Here is a 22,214-nt window from a genome sequence, read left to right on the forward strand (position 1 = left end):
CACATTGGCCTTAAGCCTGACAGGGAGGACTTGCGAGGGGCCACAAAGAACAAAAACAGGAAAGAAAAAAAAAGACACGTCAATGTTCAAACAATGGCAGAAATTTTACACAGATGATTAAAAGAAAAAAAAAGGCGATTGACCAAGTGGGCAAAACTGGAAAAAAATATGAACAGGGTGCAGACAAGATGAAAGGACAGGGGCTGAGCAGGATGGCACAGGGAGAAAGGGAGGGTGAGCTTCCGACAGAAGGAAGTGGGAAGCAGTCCAGTAAAACACATGGTGAGTGAGTGCATCTTGGTGTGTGTATTTCTGCATGGATCTGAGCATTGGTTATGGTTAAGGACTGCCATGATCACAGCACCAACTGCACTGGACAATTCAAATATAAAGGGCAAGATTGGAGGCTGTTTGTGGTTTTTATCCACCAGATCAATACTCCACACACTAAAATAAATAGGACTGGGAGTAGAAAATTAAGAAAATTAAAATGGTTACACAGGAAATCATCGGGATGAGCAGACGTGGGCACGGCGATGTTTGCTTGCAATTATTAAAACAGTTTTCCTATTCAAGAGTGCAGAGTTTTAAAAAATCCTTTCTGAGATTTCAAATCTATATTCACGCACACACACATATGGGCTCTATAAATTGGGGCCAAGTGTGGCAAAGAGTGAGAGCAGAAATAGAGCAAAGCAATGACGTTAACACCGTGTGGTGAGAGAAAAAAGACTAGCAGAAAGTGACAAAGAGGGAAGAAGAGCCAGAGCACAGCTCTCCCTCTTGAAGGCTGTTGGCCTTGAAGCCTGCCAGCTCCGAATGGCACATTTGGCACAGAAACGCTAACTCAAAGTCCTCAAAGCTATTACCCATTTTACTGTTACCCCAGTCAAAGCACTAGCTCTGCTTTAACATTATTGGAATGACCTTCTTACTTCTTCTAATAGTTGGTAGAAAAAAAAAGTGTTTTTAGTTTGGTCTTGAACTCATGGAAGTGGAGGTCAGTACTCATCACTTCTGATGGCACGAGTCACAAAGATGATAAATAATTAAATCTATCCTGCATATCTCGATTCTGTGCAAACCATTTAGCAAACTAAATCCTGAATCTCTAAATGGCTGTGCACAATATCGTTTGATCAAACTTAACAAAGAGGAGAACACATTAATGTACAAAAGTCAACGTACTTTTTCAAAAATTAGAGGTTGTTTTTTTTTTTGTTTGTTTGTTTTGGCAACAGATAAAGTAAAGGTGTTTAAATATTAGCACGAGGATTTTTCAGCCACATTAGTGGCAAAATGGCTCATATGTCACATGCACTGTGCATAAGCCAAATGAACCTAATGATGCATCAGAATCTAACATCTGCCTGTGTAAATGTTGGACTGCTCTTTTTCTATAAATAAGCCTGTGCTTTGTCAGGTGTTTTTTTCCCTCCACAACACCAAAACTAAAACTTCAGCACCTAATACCCATATCTTCATTTGTGACTTTAGGAGGATATGATGGTGTGTTTAGGTTTTCTTACATCTGGTTCAGCTCCATCACATATAATTCCTTTGCAGTCATTTGAAGGGCTCCTTCACATCATGCAAAATTCATTGCTGAACCAATGACTGAATGTCAGCAAGCTGTCCAGAATTAACGACAGTGAATTTACCTCAAGGCTGCAAATTTAGATTTATGATTTTTATTGCCAAAAGGAGGCTTTTGGCTCAATGTTGTGGGCCGACAAAAAAATGGCTCCAATAAGTTTTTAGAGGCTAAACATTTTTTGCTTTACTCAAATTCACTGGTATCAAAACTTTTTTTTTCCCTGAAGGCCATAGGAAGCTCTTTGAATGTGTCTAATGAGACATTGTGTTTTCTGACATTTTCCTTTCTCCTTGCCTTCTGACCCTACCTTTCTCTTCACACACACATACACAACTCCACATGGCTGTTTTCAGCAAATAAAAGTTGCCACAGATTCAAGGTCTCCTGTGAATATCCGCAGGGAGAGGCTGCAAGAACCTGAAAAAAAAAGACATAATGCCACAAACCACAGACCTGTGTGTGTGTGCACGTGCGTGCACGTGTGTGTTTCTGTCCCACTCAAACACAGATACACACAAGCCGACATGCAACCTCACAGACGCATAGAAATCCAGTATTTAGTTCCTGCGTCACTACAGTTGCCATCTGTCAGCATGCCTGCACACATACAGATTTGGCTTTGTGCATATATCCACTGATCAGAACACACAAATACACACCAAGCTGCTTGCAGTCACATTTTCCTTTCATTCACACACAAAAATGTCACCCTGTTGATCTTTTCTACAATGCAAGATGGAGGATTCTGCTTCAAGTCTTTGGACCAATTAAGTTTGCTCATTTGCTGATTCGTTCTGTTTTTGCACCTTTTTTGGGGGGGTCTCTTTCTCTGTTTCTGCCCACGTGAATCGGTGTGCCAAACACTGATGTCATTGTCCACCAGTGTGCCTTCACTGTGTGGGATGAAATGAGCGTTGAGTTATAATCCCGCAGTTTAATCCCAACCACTCCCAATCTGCTCTCTGCACACACCGGACGGCCTGAGAAACTCTTCCAGCAGGAGAGACCAGACTTGTCCAACCTTGAGCACAGGCAGATGATGTGAAGGGTAGAGGAGGACGCACCTCCGAGCTTCCAAGAGCCTATAGAGCACATCTGACATTCAAAGGTGCCCATCTGTTAAGGAAAAGAGAATGTGAAGCAGCGGGAGAGACAGAGAGATTAAAGATGATTTATTTCTCTTGGGTAGGAGACAGTAAATGAGGGAGTGAGTGGGAGGGGAGGGTGGTGGTCAGACGCAAACTAACTGGAGAGCAAGTCGTGCCAGAGCGGGAGCTGCGGTTAGTCCACCTCTGACGCTGCACCGACGAACCATCAGTGGCGAGTCTTCGTCTCCTCAGCACCAAGCAGGAGCACACTTCCCGATTTGGATAAGGAGCTGCAAAAGTCACGCGCCTGCGAGTTTCTCCCACAAAACCGCGACAACTCAAGGTAAGAAAAGTCGGAACTTAATAGATAAGACCATTGGCAACTTGAATTTCGTGCTGGTCGTCTACTGCAGCTGATTGAGATTTAAGACGGTTTCCTGACGCGCCACTGTAAGGTGATGCGCATCCAGCGCGCGTAAAAAAAGATGCAGTAAAAAAAAACAAAAATAAACGCGGAGCGCAAAAAGTGTCTCAAGTTTCAAGCTTTAACCGATTAGACATACCGGGAAGAATGAAAAAACAAAAGCTGGCAAATTATTTGAAGTAAATGTGACCAGACAGTTTTTAGCGTACTCATAATGAAGCATGGACAGTCGAATCCTCCAACAGGTTGTTTAATTTCTAAATAATAAGTGGAACCTACTTTGGAATGTTTTAATTTAAGATGATATATTTGGTTTAGTATTCTGATTATCAAAGACAAGAAACGCACAGATGTTTCCAGCTTCAGACATACCACTATTCACAGGTTATTTTTTTTATTAAATTACATAAATGCACTGCTCCTCGTACTTTCTACTCACTTCGACAGCATTAAATAAGCCAGGACTCTTTATTAGGTTTTATGTGATAATTTGAAATATCCAATAATGTCTTGGTGTGAAATGTTGTCATAGCCGGGAGAAATGTTTGAGACAAATGTTTTAACCTGTTAGATCAATGTTTGCTGCAAGGGAAAAAGTGGCATCAAATTCAAAAGTTTAAACTGCCCAATTAGACATGTCAAAAATGATCATTTCCCTTTTTAAAATCCACACTCTGAAGTAGATGAGGTTTCATTTTAGCCATGATCACAAATACCACCTGCTACGGGCCTCATTACCTGGCTTCAAAACATCAGAGTAAATCCAGTGCATGCACACCACACTGCACCCCTGAGAAAGAGAGAGCAGGGAGGCGAGCGAGCTGTAAAAAAGGAAAAAATTGAGGTGTATTTCTCATCCCAGTTGCTTTAACCTGTAGATTTTTTATACCTCGATTTTATGCACACACAAAAAAAAGGTGCCAAAAAACCTTCTGTTAGACAATATTTCAGCAACTGAAGTTCACACAGTTAACAAGTTCATGTTGAGCTGTCAGCTTCCCAATATGCACTCATTTTCAGCTGGATATCTATCTATCTATCTATCTATCTATCTATCTATCTATCTATCTATCTATCTATCTATCTATCTATCTATCTATCTATCTATCTATCTATCTATCTATCTATCTATCTATCTATCTATCTATCTATCTATCTATCTATCTATCTATCTGTCTATCTGTCTGTCTGGATAATTAATGTCGTTCTGTCCTCTGTCCCTTCAACCTGATGTCTTTAAAGCGGCCCATGCATCAGTTGCAGGATTTTGCTTTTGAAGTCATCTCTTACGATCTTATTTAGAGTTCATGGAAAGGCTGCAGCCTTGAGAACAAAAGTCTTTCAACAAAAACAACTTGAGGTTCTTCACTTCAAGTCCCACTGCTGACGGTTATTATACATGTAGCTGTCCTAAAGATTTCAGCACACCACACTGAAATCAAGGTTGATTTCTGTGATACACTAAATACGTGTAATCTCTGTCGTTACAGAGACCATTTGTTTGTTGAGAAAATTGGATGTATTGTTAAGAATTGAACCTAAATAAATAAGTAAATCATTTTTGGTGTCTTTCATTCCAAGCCATGAAAATGTGCAGTGTGCATGTTTTCCCCACATTAGCTTGATTCTTGAGTTACACTAAAATTATTGGTGGTTATTGATGGTCTCAGCCGAATTGCAACACTTCCTTCTTATCTCTTGCACAATTAAAAACAAAAGTAACTGGAGTCAAGTCAGTTCACAAAGTAGCCAATAGGTGGCTTGTGAAGCTATGACACACTGGGCATTTGACGCGTGTTCAACAACATGCATTCTTGGATTTGCTTTTAGCCAAATGTGTTCAAACTGGACATGCAGGGAGGGGCTTCTACTTCTTTTTCTGCTGTTCACTAGTGTTATTCAGATTTTAACAGTGATTTACTGAAGTTGAGGACAATGTAAACAAAGAAATATTGTTTGCGGGGTCTGAACTTGTTTAAGTGATCTCTGAACTGACTGAATATTCATCTTTACTGTGCATTTTAGGTTGAAATGGTAAATGGTAAATGGCGTATACTTATATAGCGCTTTCTACCTTCTTACGAAGGCCCAAAGCGCTTTACAGTCACAGTCCCATTCACCCATGCACACACACATTCACACACTGATGGCGGCTCCGCTGCCAAACACTGGCGCCAACCTCCCACCAGAGGCAAGGTGGGGTTCAGTGTCTTGCCCAAGGACACTTCAGCACATGGGCGTGCAAGGCGGGAATCGAACCTGCAATCTTACGATCATGAGTCGACCGCCCTACCACTGCACCACGGCCAGGTTGAAAGTAACATGTTCACATTTCCAACTTCAATGTCTTGTGAAAACGAAAACAGCTCATCTTATATGCTATATGAAAGCATTCAATCTAATCAGAATCATCTGGCAAATGCCTTTGGAGAAGTTATGCAAAACAAAATAATCTTACACTGAAATGATGACTATGACATAACATTGCTGTAAGATTTGTGCGGCTGGTTATGCAATAAGAGGCTGTTGTTGAGTAAACATACTCATTTTCAAACAGATGCCTTTTAACCCTTTAAGCCTTTTATGGTTTTATCAAATCTATTTGGTTGGATTTATAGAAAAGCAATTCATCAAATTTCTTAGAAAAAGAAAAACGTATTTTTTCAGATGTTGGATTTGGATCTATGAGAGGAGAAATACACTTTTAGTGCATTAGAATAATTTTGGCCCATTTGACCTTTTGAGCATCTCGGATTAAACTATGACTTGAGTGCAAAAGCATAGTGATTGTTTTTCAGTGTGCTTTTTTAGAAAGGCAGAACCATTTTCAAACATTCTTTCTCTGAAGCTTTACATTTAGAGGAATATGATGCTTTCATGTTTATTTCCTCTGTGTTCTGAGTTTGTATACAGTTTTTATTGACACTCAATATCGAATGCTTTTTAGTTCACATAGTTTTAATAATGGTCAAAGTGAAAAAAAGGTTGAGGTAATGTCAAGTATTTTATGCAAAAAAGCCATTTACTGCACATTTCCATGGTTTGGAATCAATTATATAAAAGAAATAGTTTTTTAATATATTTAGGTTGAATTCTAAACAGTACATCAGCTTGTATCAACAAAAAATGCATTAGGATGCATTTAAAGATTTAAAAATGGATGCAGGGAAACAATCTAGCACAAACACTTTTTAGTAGTCTGAGATGAAAAAATATGCAAGACTTTTTTCCAATATAAAAGGTAATTGTTCGTAAGAGTATTAAAATACACTTTGAAACTCATAAAGTTATTGTCAAAGAATAAAAAAAGCACATCGTCCAATGTGAAATCCAAATAGTGTAGTCAAATGTTCGGATTAAACTGTGTGTACAGAGAATTTCTAGGCTCACAGCTGTAAAATTGCATGTGAAAATGCTAAAACGTGTTGACAAGATGCACTAAGGAGCCCTAAATGTGTTTACTATGTGATGCATTCTGTGATGTAATATTTTGTGTGCATGCACAAACACACAAACAGAAAGTTAAACTTTATAATCACTTCTTGCAGCTACAGTTATTCTGGCACTAATCCAGTGTAAATAGGTTTAAAGAATTCCCCTTACATTTGAAGAGCAGTTGAAGAGCTTTTGAGTGAAAAGGAAATAATAAATTATCACAACAAAAAATGTTTTTAAAGAAATATTAGAATGAAGAGGAAGCACAGCCTCCATGGTTTTCAATCCCCCCTGTTAGTTTAAAAGGCTAACTCTATTTTTTTTTTTTTTTCATTAAATGATAGAGCCAGTCTCAATGCTGGATCACCATGATAATCCGTTTCACATTTTACCAGTGAGTGCAGTATACGCCCTCTGATTAAGTTGTGTCAGAATGTCTCCCGCTGTGATTCCTCAGGCTTGCTGTCCTCAACCAACATGTCCTCAACCATAGAGAGGCTCCATCGCAGCAGCCAGCGTAGGTTACAGATGGTTGGAGGAGATTAAGAGGCTCATCAATTCATCAAACCGTCTTTTTGATGAACCCTCGGCGTAATGTGACCGTGTTCAATCGACCAGTTTGGCCGAGGGTGTTTGTGGCCATTTATTGGGCAGTAATGGTTCATTTTTGCAGCAGTGTATTGGAAAATTGTCAGCAATTGAAAGTTATTTGTAGCGAAACGCTGGTCTAACCATAGAAATTCAAAGTCAGTACACAGTACAGTTTGTCAGGGCAGCAAGTCAAAATCATGCCTGTTTTCACACATGTTAGGTTACATAACGTGCTTCAGGACAAACTGCACAGGCAGCATATGTTTGTGTTTATTTATTTTATTCCATAGCCAAGTTGGGTGCCAGAGGTTTCTCGAGTCCTGCCCTGGTTGTTCATCCACTGCCTTCCCTCACTCAAGCACTCACATCTCAGCTGCTCCCTGAATTCCCAGCTGGGTTCCAGGCTCCCTTCTGCAATTGCAACTCACATTTGGACAGTAAAAGTATAGAAAGTATGTTAAAGGACTTTTAACTATGAAAAACCTATTTTCAATTTTCTTTAATCAATGCTGTATGAATGCATGAATTTCACACATCATTTTACACAATCTACAATAAAAGTAGTGACCCACCAGTAGAGGTGGAAAATAAAAAGGTAAAGAAATCAAGATTCAGTTAGATCGTAACATTGCAACCTCTCCTAAAAGGATAGAGAAGGAATGCATTTCCACTGCAGATGTTCCTGATAGGTTTTTACATTTTGGGTCACTTTTCTCTGTATTAAACCATGATTTAATTTAAAATAAAGTTACAGGACAGTTGATATAGGTGTGTGTCAGGAGTAGTGAATTCTAGTCAATGAGTGTGGTGGTCACAGCAGACATATACTGTCCCATTTTTGAAATGTCCCAGAAGCAGCACAGTGCTTCTGCGCTAAAGATAGACATCTCGTCTGTTTACTGTGCTGCTGCTGCAACTGGAAGTGCTGCTGTAGATGGAGCTTATCCCTGATTTATGCTATATGCCACGGCTCCGCTTGGTGTGCCCAGACAATTTGCCTTTCCCTGCACCCTCTTAAGCATCAATCAAGTGAGCAGCACAGATTTGAGCATGTCCCATTATGTTTCCCCAACTGTGCTCCTCGGGGTCCACCTCCCTGAACATTCTCCTGCTCCTCCAGCACAGACACACCCGGGTCAGCTCTTCGTCAGTGTACAGAGGACTGACAATGACGATCAATGAACGCTAGGTGTGTTTGAGCAGAAAGTCAGAGAGAACGTTCAGAACTGTGAGCTCTGAGGAGTAGATGACTCGTCTCTGTCAGCTCCACACCGGCAAACATGTCTGTATACACAAGCATACACACACATACACACACACAAAGATAAATAGCAGCAATACTCTCCAATCTAAACTAGGGATTTTTGGGAAGGACAAAAGTTATTTTTAGAGAGCATTTTTACCTGACATTTAGCATCAATGTTTTGTTTTGTTTTTTAAAGTAAAGATAATTAAAGATCATGCGAGTCAGACAAAGAATAAAATCCTAAAAATATATGAATAAAAATACAGTTGTTTCAGGTTGTTTGGAGTATGTTTAATCAGCATATAGTTCAGGCCTGATAAACCTGAAGATATAATTAATTCATAATGAGTTTTTTTCTATTCTCAAGGTTAAAAGAATACAAAAAAGAGAGTGGAAACCATGAAAACATGAAAAAGTAAAGATAGTTCAGAAGGATGGTAGCTCGACAGACAGAGAAAGTATTCAGCTTAGAATCATCCCCATTCCATGTGTGCTTTCTTTTATGACTCAATAGCTCCATCTGTTTTTCATCTTTTCTCTTCCACTACCTTTTCATATGTTTGCCTGTATTGGATATACTTTTCTCTGCTTCTGTCCTGTCATACACTCTCTATTTATTTATTTCCACCATTAGACTTGCGCAAGCAACTGCTTTGGCCTTTTGGAACAGCGAGGAGAGACAATGAAACTGGACAAGTGTATTTTTTCTTCCTCCCAATAGTTCTCTAGAGGCAGAGCAACACAGCCGTACATACACAACATGGCCCAGTTTTCCTGACTTACCTATAAATTGGGGTTTTTCCTCATGCTGGTGCAGACTGAACAGAGCTAATCCTGGAGCGCTTGGCTGTTCTGGCTCAGTGTTTCATTGAGTTCAGCAAAAAAAAAAAAGTCAAAACTGGGCTACAATCTGGGCCAGCATACAGAAGCAGGGGCACAGATCAGAAAATGACATTAAGAGTGCAAACATAACCGACGAAATGCTGCACTCAAACTTGTGGATGCCTTTTTGATCAAAGCCAGGTGAGAAGAACTGAAGGGACAAATGCCATTTATTGCTTACCTGTTATTTTGATACTGGGATTCATCATTCTTACATCCTCCTCCAGCCCTGACTACATCACTCCTTATACAACAGCCCAAGCTACTGTAAAGATAGATCCAACAAGGTATACTGCCTTATCAGTCTTTCAATGTAGTTCCCTACTCGGTCGTAAGGATTGCTGCTGATAGATAGTACTATCCCCCATCAGAGGAACATTAAGAAAACTAATCATCGTTCCAGAGCAGTTCTCTGTGATGGAAAATATTTTTAAAAAACAAAGTTTATAGAAGTTTTCAAATCTGAAATTTAATCCAAAAGTGATCTGAGAAAGAAAAGTTGAGGAACTACAAAACATTTAAAAGCTTTAGTCACATAATTGACATGTGATAACAATGATTATTGATCTGAAGATGAAAAGCTCACTCTTTAAAAAAGAGAATAATGTTTCCTCTTTTAACAATTAAAGAAAGACCGACGAAAAGAGTCCTTGTTAGGGTGGTTTCATCGAGGCAGCAGTTGTGTTCTCTTTGCCGTACAGCAAAATGCAATAACCACAACAGCTCATAAAGCATGTTAACTTTAAGATGCGCCATGGGAATTGTTATTATTTCAAACAAAACATTCAAACTCATATTCTCAATCTGCTTCATTCAGCTGAGAAAACACAAGCACCGCGAGCCACGCTGGCCAAGAAAATGCAGCCGCTCTGATTGAGGGGAGAGCGCTCCCACTGAGACAAGAAAGCAGTGAAATCAGAGCAATAAAATGTTAATCTGTGATTATTTCATAGTGCGTATGCTCAGGGGCCAACATAGAAAACATCCCAAACCCACACAAGCGGGAACGTGAGCTGTGAATGGAGATGAAAGAGTGCTTTCCCACATGTTCTTGGAAATGAGAGCCGATTCAGGAAAGGGGGATTGAATCTGAGACAAAAATAATGATAAACAACAAAAACATCTCGTATTTTCTCACGACAGCTGCTCTATTGTGAAAATACAACCAACCACAAGCTCATAAAATGTTTAACAAGAACAGACTAGAATTAACGCAGATATTGTCCATGTCTAAAGTCCATGTCTACAATCTTCAGAAGACTTCATTTTCCTGTCCCTCATGCACCAGTGAGGCTTTGCAGGCATTGAGCTGATATATTTATTTATATCCTCCAGAAAAGCCAGAGGCTCTTAAAGTTTTTGATGTGTGCCTCATAATGCATCTTTTGACACAACTGAAGAGCTTCCCTCAATAAAAAAAAAATTACCACCTCCCAGCTTGCTCCGGCTAAGATAATCGCAGGGGTGGGGGAGAGTTGAAGGGTCAAGACTGATTTGGATTTATCGCCTCAACTGGTCATAAAGATGCTCGATCCTCCCGTCATATTATGCAGTCAAAGATCTCTGCAAGCTTCAGGTGAAATATGACTGCTCTGCAGACATTTTCTCAGTCTCTCTCATCTTGCCCCTCCTGTGTGTTTTGCTCTCTTAGGATGGATGGGTTTAATATTGAGAGGGTTAGGAACAAACAAGCAATTTCCTTATAATGGTTCTTTTTGTGTGTTTAAGATGTCATCTTAAAAAAAAATAAGTCTGTGCTTCTTATTTGGCTTCATCTTGACCAATTCTTTACCTTCTCTTCACTTCCTGTCTCCTCCATCTTTATTATGTCCTCCCATGCAGCTCTATAAACAATTTTCAATCAATAGTTATTGAATGCTTTTAGCTGGATCAGCAGATTTTTCAAAGATGCTAGCAGTAATAGAAATCTGCACTGATGAAGTTGTTCACTCATGCATTTTGTAGATTTACACACCTTATGCTATTTGCCATCACAAACTGGAATGGTCTGGCTTTGGCACAAAATTGATACAAAGACGTCTTTGATCCTATTGTAAAAATACAAAAAAACGAATGGACTGTCCTCAAATGACAACTAAAAATCAAAGGATTTTTAGTTGTTGAAAACAGCCAGTTGTAGGTATAAATGATGTTAAACACTTAAAGACCCACTCTGAAAATCTTTTCAGCTATTTTAAAAGGTTCCCAGTGGTCTTTTATTTCTGATTATGTTGTTTTGCCAAAAAACCTGTCTGGTTTTCTAGAACATAGTTTTGTTTTTTTTACTTCCATTTTTCTTTCTTTTCGACTTTAATTTTTTTTTCTTTAGTGTCCCTTTATGGCTCCAGAGGAGTGAGTCTTTAAAATATAATTTTAATAGTATCTGTGTTTCACTCTTTATTGTTAAAGAAATAATTAGAAGCAGTAACAAAGTCTTAATATAGATAGCAACATCAATTAGAAAAAAATATTTTAGTTCCTGGTTCAAAATGTTACTAAATGTATATACAGTAACTTGTGCTTTTCTCTCAAAAATTCACTGTTTTATCTATTTATTTATTCAGTCATTATATATATGCCTGTTCCCAAGTTGGGATAAATGCAAAGAGCTGGGTCAGAAAGGGCATCTGTCCTAAAACTAAAGCCAAAACAGGGGTTGACATAGCCCAGAAATTTGCACTGGCCCACAGGGCCAGTAGTTTTTGAAACTTACTGGCCCTGCCTGAAAGTTACTGGCCCGACACCGCGCATAGCGGGACCCGCCGCTCCGCAGGTGCTTGCAACTTTAGGGGGGTCCGGGGGCATGCCCCCCCGGAAACTTTTAATATGGTGCAATTTGGTGCATTCTGGTGACATCACTTATTTCTACACTTTTCAATGACTGAAAATAGACCATATCAAATTTAAATCTGCTCTAGTCTGTTTCAGATGTTTTGAAGAGAGCACTGCAGTGTAGTAGTTAACACTAGTTCAGAAGTTTTCATGGTGCTTCTAACGGCAAATATCGCAATAAATCATAAACTTTAAATGTGTTAAAACAATCTAATGGCAGCTTGAACCATTTAACGAATCAAATAAATCCCTCAATGCATTTGACCAATCGGATGGACGCCTTCACATTGTTGACCAATCAGATGGAGCCCTGTTATGTTAGATGTTTGTAACCTATATCAACGTGGGTCATTTGGAGTATAATTTTTAAACTGGGAATGGTTATTTGGTTATTTTGCTGTTTGTTTATATACCGCAAATTATATCGTTATCGCAATTTTAATCTCTGATATCGCATATCGCGAGTTTTCCTCATATTGTGCAGGTCTAACTGAGATCATTCAGCTAACTAGAAATACTTACTGCTTACAGTGTTGTACAGAAAAACAAAATTAAGTAGTTTAACATTCTACTGCATTTGAGTCTGAGATTCCGGTATTTGGAGTTGCCTTTGATTCTTTGACATTCAGCTTAAAGCTTAGTGGATACAGTTTCATCTTCAATGCATTCATTAAATATCTTGCTGTCCATACTACTAATTATACCCACTACTCCATCCAACATATTCCTATCTATTCCTGCCATGTCTTCCACATCTCTGACATGCTTCAGTCTCTCTTCAGTGACGGTGTCGGATTTATAATTAAATGTAATAATAACCCACTGGCTTGTGCCTTCGTTGATGCTGTTTAACATTGTTTTGTATTGAATTGTTACATTCAATAAAGTTTGAAAAAAAAAGTAGTGAGCGCGTGCCGCGTGGTGCTCGGCAGTGAAAGCCGCGCGCGCTCAGGCGGGAGAGAAGGAGAAGTGATCAAAGGTTTCCCATAGAAACCCTTGAAGTCTGAACACAGGACTAGCAGAAAAACTACATTATAAAGACGAGGTAAATCTACACGTTTTCGCAAAATTTACTTTATTGAAAAAGGTGAAGAATATATAAACCGCTAGATATTTTAGTGGCCCGAGCGGAAAAGTGAAAAGTAAAGTCTTGTGGTCCGCACTGCTCGAAAAACAGGACCGGGCCAGCGGACAAATGGCTATGTCGAGCCCTGCAAAACACATGTGGCAACCATGAGGGAAGTAACTGAAATGAAAAACACACCTGCTTGTTTTCTAGATAAACATAAATTATCTCACTCTACACATATATTAGTCTATGATAAATACTATCTACTGTCTACACTAAATACATCATTATACTGAAAGTGGTGGGTAATCTTTTAACAAAGTCCAAACCCACTGTGGAAACAGTGACAGGTGGTCTCTTTGCTTATTTCTGAAAAAAAAAAAAAAAAAAAATGGCACTGAGCTGAGAGTCTACAGGCAGTTGGAAAACAGGGTTGTGTGAGGCTGACTCATCAAAGAAAGAGCTACCAGAAGACAATATAAGAAAGAATAATGGCAATAATTGGCTTTTGGTATGTTTTTTTTTATCTAAAGTGGTGTGTAAATGTATTGTTTTATTTTTATTTTGACTGTATCTCAGTCCTTAGGAGTTTGGAGGTCTTCTACAGCAAGCTTCATTCCTTAAGAATGATCCCTGCATGTTGCAAAAATGTGTCCTTGTAAAAATATGTTTTTTTAACACAGCATCCCTAGCTCACAGCACAGGTAATTCCTGCCAGCAAAACAGATTGAGACTGAATGGTTTTTCATATTCTGTCTTTGTTGCAACATGCAGTAAAGCGAGAGCACAAGTAGCCAACAAAGACTGAACAAAAAAAGAAAAAGTCAGGGTCACCAAGAGCTTTCATAACATTTGCCGCAAACCAATGTAGGTTTTTATTTCCCATACAACATGGAAGTTCAAGGGCAACTTTTTTTCCTCAGTACAAGTCACACATCTGGTGACATTCTGAACTTATTGCGGAGCACATTGGAAAGCTTTTTCCAATTTGTATTGAGGCTATTTTGACTGTCAAGGATTACAGACTTCAACAGTTTTTCCATGATTTATTCTTTTGGTTTACACCACAGCCTTTAAAGACTCCAATGAAAAATCTTTTCTTTTTTTTTTTTTTTTTTTGGGGGGGGGGTTATGATGTTTTTGTAGCTATATTCTCATGATGGAGAACACATACAAAGAAAATTAACATTAAAACATCACTGAGTATTTTCTTTATTCACATTGATGTGGATCAAGAGCAGACAAAAAAATGCAGTTTGAAAAAGCCTGTAGGAGTGACATATAACCTACAATTGTATGGATTCTGCGCTTTAGTTTGGTTTTTCCGTTGTGCTCTTGGTTTTGGTCATGTTTTCCCTCTGATTGTCGCACCAGGTTTGGCTGCAGATCATTCCCAGCTGTATTTATTTGTGTTATGATCCTCAGTGTATTTAAATGTCTGGTTTTGAGTTCTTCATTGTCAGGTCATCTGCTCTGCTTTGCTGCATTTTTTTGCCTTGGTTGGCCTTTTTGTTGGTTTGTTTTTCTGTGGGGTTTTTTGGCCCGTTTTAATTTTGTTATTGTTTTAGTTTTTGCCACCATTTCTTGTCTCCTGCATTTTGGGTCCCACTCCACCAGTTCCTGACAACAATGGCAAACCACGAGGTCCCTGCTCTGCTCAAATCTTGCAGACAACTTGATCCATGTTTGCCTTTATCTTCCTCATCTAAGCTAGCATCTGGCTCAAAAATGTACAGCTGATGCGATTTGTGTTGCACTGATTAGGTTGGGGTGGTGAGGGTGTGTGAGTTATCAGGAGAGTGTAACGAAGGGATGATGGGAAGTGGGAGACACACCGTACAGTCCCTGCTGCTCTGCGGAAACTAAGAAAATTAGTTTCTTTATTTTACTTTTATTCTTAAGCTAAAAACAGCATAATTAAAAGACCACTGGAAATATTTTACAACAGTTTAAAAGATGATTAGAGTGAGACTTGAAGTAAATGTTAGTTTGATGAAACAAGAATCTTTCCTTACATAAATTAAAAAAACAAAAGTTAGGACAAACCATGAACAAAAATTACCTGGCATGTTGAGCTTCTGCAAACATGATCAGTCATACTACTGATGTCAGCACGTAACGATTGCTAAATATTTTATGGAATAAAAATATTGTGAAATTGCAATTTTTCAATTAAGTTAAAAAAAGATGGTTACATAAGTACTACATAAATTAGGCAGTAATATTCTTATTTTCTGAGTACAAATTTTATCATTTGACATTTGTGGGCACATTTTCCCTCAAATTGTAAGGAGGAAAATATTCCCTCGGCAACTCTCCACCAATCAGCTCTGCAGGTAAACTGGAAGTTTAAGGTGTGAGCTGTGTACCCACACAGTGTAAAAATAGAGGAGGCCCTGAAAGTCCTACACACAGCTTCACAGCAGAGACCTATCGGTTGAAATAGTCTCCAGCCTTATCACGCCCATCCAAAACTACAATCACTGTTCCCTTCTCCTCCTCTTCTCTGGCCTTCCTCTTTTCTCTTCTTCTCCTCTCACCCTCTCCAGGGAAGGGATTTAGCTTCTATAAGTCTTCCATCACACTCAGCATTTCACAAAAGCATTTTTTTCCCCTCTCCCAGCGCACGTACACACATCTGACTTTTTCACAGAATACTTCTCACTTTGATTCCCTCACAGTCTTCACGCCTGTCGTCTTCTGTGCTTTATCTTACCACCTCATTTTTCTTTTTTCACTTGTCATCCTCATTTCAGTCTTTTCTTTTCCTCTGAATGCTAATCTTTGTCGGCGTGGCACAAGTGCTCACTTTCTTTTTCTCATCACTGCGTTTTTTCCCTCCCGAATGTTTTCACCCTAAAAATATTGTACCTCCTGTATTTTTCTTCCTTGAATTCTTCCTTAGCCTCCAACTGTTAAATCCTACTAATGTAGGATAAGAGGAAGTATATTAAATTGTTCTTAAAGGCCCACTCCAATGGAAAATGTGTTTTCGCTGTTTTTGACATGTTCTTGGGGAACATGTCCTAATGATGGAGGACACATGTAAAGAAAATTAAGCTTCAAATTAATTTTTTTCTTAATTCAAATTGCTGTGAATCAGGATCAGATGAGAAATTACCATTTGAAAAAGCTTGTAGTTGTGACATAGAAGCTACAATTGGGGAAGCCAAAAGCTCCCTGCCCCGCTCCATTCTGACGCATCCACTAAAAAGATCCATGGAGCCTAGACTGGTCGGGACAGGCCCCCAAATTATTTTTTCCTCACTCCAGTACAAGCCAGATTTTTCTCTGTGTCTTATTACTGAATCAATTTATGCTTTTTTATGTTGTGTGTGCATGAGTGTCTGTGGGGGGTGTTTTCATACTTTTTTTTTAACAGCCGTTTGTTTTGCTTTTGGATTTTAAATTAGGAAAATGTTTTTATGCAAAACACTACGAGTTACATTGATTGAAAAAGTTCCTTGCAAATAAAGTTTGATTTGCTTTGATTTGTGTATAGTGTAGGTCTTTGTTTTAATTCTCCAAGATGGCATCTACTTTTTTCAAATCTTTGCAGATGAATAGCTTCAATATTGCTCACCATTCTTGTTGCACCAGTAATGTTAAGTTTGGGGTTTGAGAGGCTGTAAGATGGTGGGAGAGAGTGTAAACAAAGGGATGGTGGGAAATGAGGGCAGCCTTACTCCTCGCCTAAAGACCCGCCCACAACTCAGGGGTGAATTTCTGATTAACTACTTCTGCTCTGCAGAAACTTTGTCCTAGAAAACAAGACAGCTTTTGGGATTTTGCCTAACAATGGCATAATCACAATTAAAAGACCACAAAGAACTTTTTTTTTTTTAATTAAAAGATGATTAGAGTGTGGCTTTATATTATTTAGATTTTATGAAATCACTTGAGTTTTTGCTGCCAACTGCTTCATGATTAGCTATTTAAGACCAAACTTTATTTATTTGAGTGTACAGATTGATATAAAAAGATTTTTTTTTCCTCAACCATTGCTAGAATTTCCTACATACGACGGAGTATTAGGGCCACCCAAAAAAAAAAAGCCACCAAAAAAAAAAAAGTAAAATTACGAGTTTTTATCTCGTAAATTTAGGACATAAAAACTCGTAAATTTATGAGAAAAAACTCGTAATTTTACAAGATTTTAAGTCGTAAATTTATGAGAAAAAAACTCGTAAATTTACAATATTAAGTGGAAGTGAGCATGCAGAGCAGTAGGTGAACGCCGCGCAGCAACAGAGCAGACCGACTAAACTTTGTTGAACAGGTGAGCTGAATGAGCTTGAACGTTCCAAATATCTGGAAGCTCATTTGTTTGATTTACAATTTATTAATGTTTTATTTATTGATGGTTGGTTTGCAGGATCCCTGCAGCCCGATGAAGCCATCGGTGCCCCTGCAGCTTTCCACTTCAATCCTTTCTTCCTCCACCAAAAACAAGATCTCTCCGTTTCTGTGACGCTTCCGTCTGAGGAGGAGGATCACTTTTTTGGCATTTTCAATGTTCTAATGCTAATATAATAGACTATTTTCATTCATCTTTGTTGTTTGATGATATAACGGGACGTTTACTTCCGCATTGGTGTTCGGATCTGATGACAGGTTCATGACGTAAGGTGACAGATGAACTTCAGGGTTTGTGAATGAAAAGGAGAATAAAAGCTGCAACGATCCTCTGCACCCAAACGTGTCTCTGAGCTCCTTATTTTACATATGAAACTCCGCTTTACTGAGACTGAACCCCGGAAAACCGGCTCCACTGACAATAATCTGATTTTGAGTCGCCAAAGGGTAAGAATCTCTTTGTTTTAAACCTATAATAAACCTGGAAATAAAGTTTCACAAAAGGCTCCACATCTTTCACCTTCAAGCGATGCTCCGATAAACGGACAACTTCGGTGTTTTCTCCTTGTTAACGAGATTTTATCTCGTAAATTTACGAGAAAAAAAACTCGTAAATTTACGAGTTTTTTTCTCGTAAATTTACGAGATAAAATGTCGTAATTTTACTTAATTTTTTTTTTTGGTGGCCCTAATACTCCGTCGTACCTACAGGATACAAATCTACTAATAAAAGTGCAATTAGTTTTTTTGCATTTTACACAGGAATCTCTTCAGGAATCTTTACACAAGTTGTGTGTGTTTTTGCTCTCTTTTCCAACCCTGGAGTTTTAATAATCTGCTTTGCACCTTGAAAATGAGATAGCCTGTTTTATGATTAATGTTAGTCAAAAAATTTTGATTACCTATGTGCTTTGAAGTACCTCTGAGGCGCTGGTGCAGGAAAGAACAAAACACAATTACCTCTCTAAGTTCTCTAAATACACGGAAACACACCCTTGCACAGAAACTCTGCATAATGAGGTGCCTGGCATTCCACTTCATTTCTTTACTTTTATGTCATCTCTGTCTGCTTGTAATGACAATCATAAAAGTCAGAAATGATTTACGGTGCCTTGCGAATGGAGATGGCAAAGTCCCATTTCAGATGTCTGTACTATTTTAAACATGCTGCACCAGCCCAGAGTGTACAGATGCCTCAGCAGCAGCCCCAGGCTATGACACCAGAATTCACACTCACCCTGCTTCTCCTGAACTTGTCAGATGCTTTAAAGACAAGGAAATTCAACTAGTACCTTTGTGTTATCTGTTGGAAAATAATTTGACAGGCTTTAATGATCAGATATGTAAAGAAAAACCGTGTGGTTACAGGTGTGCATACGCAGGGCAAATATATCCAGACTCAAACATAAACGTATGCAGCAGGTTAAATCCAGTTCCATGCTGTTCTGTCATTCTCTTTCTTATCTGCCATAGTTGTCACAGTTTCACATTTTGTAATACTCTTGACTGACTGATTGACATAAGCAAGACACCAAATGTACAATTTCACCTTCCTGCCGTCTTGTAAGAAAGTTGTTGTTGACAATCGAGCTTTGACAGTTTTACACCATATTTAAACACAATGCACATAACTTTACAAAATTAGTATTAGTATTAAAAAGAAGATTTTGTTTTTAACTGCAACTTCTTCTGATCCACAGCTGTCATCCTGAACTTCAGGTGGTGAATCATCACAATAAAAGCTTTCAATTGAGTCATACCTGCCATGGTTTGCCAGCTTTTTTTTATTTTTTTGGAAATTACATTACCAAGACAGATTAAGAGATAAAATGTGTTTTTTAGCACAATAAAACTTTACTACTACTAAATTTACTTAATTCAATGGCAGATTGGGTTCATTTAAGCTGCATTTCACATAGGAATCTCAAAATAATTATAATTCTATTTAATCCAAAACTTTGTGATTTTGTAGTCCTCATTAGATGTTTTTTTTTTCCTAATTCATAAAATATTTCATTTATGTCCTCCATCATGCTAAAAGAACATGTTAAAAAAAATTTCATTGGAGTCCTCTACCGAGGACTGCCGGTTATTTTGAGACATAGGTGGTAAATTGTTATATAAATTCTCCACATGACCAGGGTACTCAATCAGATAAATTAATAACCCCATGACCCAAGAGATGCCAGGTTACAGGTAGTGAAGGAGAATGTAATAAATATTTATGTAAATTCCTCCGATTAAAGTATGTTTATCGAGCTATTACTTCTAAAAATATGTTTTCCTGCAACTTTTAAAATTAAAAGCTATAGCTGCACAATGGAAGCCTATTATTAAAACAGCCAGAGGGCTTAGTTTTTGGTCAATAAATCAAATGTGTTAGCTCTGTTCTACAGGAGTAAAGTGAATGTACTTAAGAAGAATTTAGCCATTTGCATTCTGGTGGGTTATTTAATTAGAATTTGCTAAAATATAAAATTAAACCTTTGTGTCTTTGTTGCATTCTGATTAATTATCTTGTTTCTGTTTGTAATCATTCACAAATATAATTTTTCTTAGCTGCTGAAATGTTTCTTCATGAAGTGGGATGCTTCACCTTCTGCCTTTGATCTCTGAGTTATTCAGTCCAATTCCATCCTCATATTTATATTCATCCCTTTGCAAGATTACATATTTTCTTGTGAATGTAAAGTACAAGAAACATCCACTGCAGAATTAAACCGTCTCCAAAACCTATGAGACATGGTTGATCCGGGTGGGAGCACCTATTAAATCAGATGCATGTCCAAAAAATTGCTTTTGACAGTCAAAAGCTTTTTTATTATTAATGCAACACAGGTCAAGCTGTTAATAGTAAACAGCAAATCCACTGAAATCTGTCATTTTGGTCATTAGGCTAAATGCGATGTATGAAAATAACAGCTGAGACCAGATTGTTGAAGCATAATGTCACCAAAAACTGTTTCAGGCAAAAATTCACAAAAACTCTCAATCGCTTGCTGATGTTTAAACTAACCAAGGGGATCATTTATAGCATATGACAAATGTATTACCAGTATCCTTTGTGCTTTTCGTAGAAAATAAATCAGTGAAAATGTTTCATTTTATTTTTACTTGTAAAGCTGATAAAGGACATTTTATATCAGCACTGTAAATATTTAGTATCTCTGGCTTGAATTCAAATTTTCTTGTGAGCAAGTAAGGGGAAGATAGACCCACATGCAGGCTCTCCAGGGGATGGTGACAAACTTTAACCACCCATAGTGTCCTTGCGCTTTTATATAAGCGTGATATAAAAAGCAGTCACTCTATTGGAACACTGCCCAAGCCTCTTTGTCTTTTTCATGACATGTCTTCCACATTCTCCTCTGCAGTATTGACCTGTAGATTTTGTCAGTCTACTTGATAAGAGTTTTTGTTCAAGAGCAAACTCATGCACTCGGTCATTTGGGTCCAGCGGCTTTGAGCTGTGAATCATATCTGACTTTTCTGTCTTGGACATGTAAGACACAAGTATGGCAAAAGGAAAGGGTGTTGGTTGTGAGTACTGGGTGAATTGAATTACAATAAAGTGAAACAGTGCAGAGATGACAAAGAGTTTGCTTTACACATTACATGAACGTGTGTTTTGGGGAGTTTTTCACTGTATTCTGACAGCTCACAACCAAGAGGATTGCTCATTTGAAAAAAAAAGATATGTAAAACCTTTCTTCACTTCTTTGGCCACAATTTATATTCATGAATCTTTACTGTAATGAAATACATAACCTCTTCTTTAAAAAAAAAAAAAAACCTTTCCCACCAGAGCTTTAGTTCCAGTGTTTACATCCTTTCAACTACCATAACTCTTCAACTGTTGATGCAATTAACATACCAGCAGATTCTGAAGAACAGAACAGCAGCCTTGCATTTATATTCAACACTTTTTAGTTATTGCTTATGCAATCCATCCAAATCGGCTGATTCTGTCACATAGAAAAGCAGCTTTGCACATTTACGCCACACCTTACGAACATAAGCAGCTTTTCTCAGAATCAGCTGATTCACGTTGATTGCGTAAACGTTGGAAGGTTTGTCAAAGAACGTGTGATATTTAGGTATCGCCAGCGACATAACCAGTATTAAAATGTCAAATAGGTTGCAGCCTTTTGAGTGGCAGACAGTTGATTGCACGCTGAGGTCTACAGCAACTTTGTGGGTTTCTCTGAGGCTAGCAAATTAGCGTCACTTGGAATCACATTTTAATGTATGAAGGTTGTGAGGGCTCCTTATTTCAAATATGCCATGCAAGACATTTGTTCCAGTATAGGTACTTTTTTTTTAACGTTTTTTTCTTTTAATCTTTAATCAGTCACACTTTATTTTCATAGATCACAAGCTTCTTACAAAGTTGTCTTAAACTATTTGCAATGACTTGCAAAAGACAAAAAATAAGAGAAGAAATTTTAAAATAATTTTCAAATGTTTCAAGAAACCAGCCATCAAATCAAACATAATATTTGATTTGATTTGTTAATGTTGCAACATGTTCACTTTCATTTAATGCTAACTCACTGGGCGTGTGTGTCGTGTTCAGGAACCTACTAAACGCGGGCTCCTAAACGCACTTTTACTATATGGATTTCACACTAGACTTTCGCTACTTGATACTACTGCATGTACTCACAGTTGGAAGAGGCTTGGTACGAAATGTT

General features: G+C 38.1%; 1 protein-coding gene across 2 annotated transcripts in view; it reads left to right on the forward strand.

Moving 5' to 3' along the window:
• Nucleotides 1-2,266: 2,266 nt before the first annotated feature.
• Nucleotides 2,267-22,214, forward strand: part of LOC101157859 (caM kinase-like vesicle-associated protein) — a 51,061-nt gene continuing 31,113 nt past the window's right edge. Inside the window, exon 1 of one of the 2 annotated variants that reach the window (XM_011477366.3) lies at nt 2,267-3,028. The gene's annotated coding sequence lies outside the window, so the exon portion shown is untranslated. The remainder of the gene's footprint in view (nt 3,029-22,214) is intronic. The other variant, XM_020704698.2, reaches the window with a different exon arrangement.

This window comes from Oryzias latipes, chromosome 7, assembly GCF_002234675.1.
Source record: "Oryzias latipes chromosome 7, ASM223467v1".
NCBI classification, from domain to species: Eukaryota; Metazoa; Chordata; class Actinopteri; order Beloniformes; family Adrianichthyidae; genus Oryzias; species Oryzias latipes.